A 639-nucleotide genomic window follows, 5' to 3' on the forward strand; every position below is an offset into this window, starting at 1 on the left:
TGAGGAAATTTTGCAATTTAGGAAGTGGAATGAAAACAGAAAAAAAACGAAGAGATAGTTTTAAAAAAAAATAATACAACAGATGCAGGAAAATGCAAAGGACACAATTATTCAAGTAATCAAAGAAAAAGCAAATTGGGTCAGAGATAGCAAAGGAAAAACATGGTTTGGTTTGGTACTTGAGGAAAAAAAATCTAAAAGAAGTACAAGACGATGACCAAGAAGTAGAAAAATAAATAGAAGAAGTATATAGGATGGGACAGTATTCTAAAGAAAGAAATCGACCCCTAAATATGAAACTAAGATCACAAATGGTAGCAGAAGACATACTGGCAAAATCAGGTAAGTTAGCAAAGAGTGAACATTACAACAATATATGGATAAAAAGAGAAATGAATGATGAGGAAAGAGAAAGAGAGAAGACACTAAGAGATGAAGCTAAAGAAAAAAATGCAAAAAAAACGGAGACCGAAAGCAAGGAGTTCTATTGGAGAGTCTTAGACATGAGGCTGAGAAAATGGTACACCAAGGTAAGCGAAACGAAAGGAACAGAAAACGGGATGGAAAGAAGAAAAAAATTAAAAGTGGCCTATACTAATATAGACGGATTAATCTCAGGATTGAGTGAACTAAATGATT

This window comes from Oratosquilla oratoria, chromosome 29 (assembly GCF_046742065.1).
Source record: "Oratosquilla oratoria isolate Oo_2021 chromosome 29, ASM4674206v1, whole genome shotgun sequence".
In the NCBI taxonomy this organism is placed as follows: Eukaryota; Metazoa; Arthropoda; class Malacostraca; order Stomatopoda; family Squillidae; genus Oratosquilla; species Oratosquilla oratoria.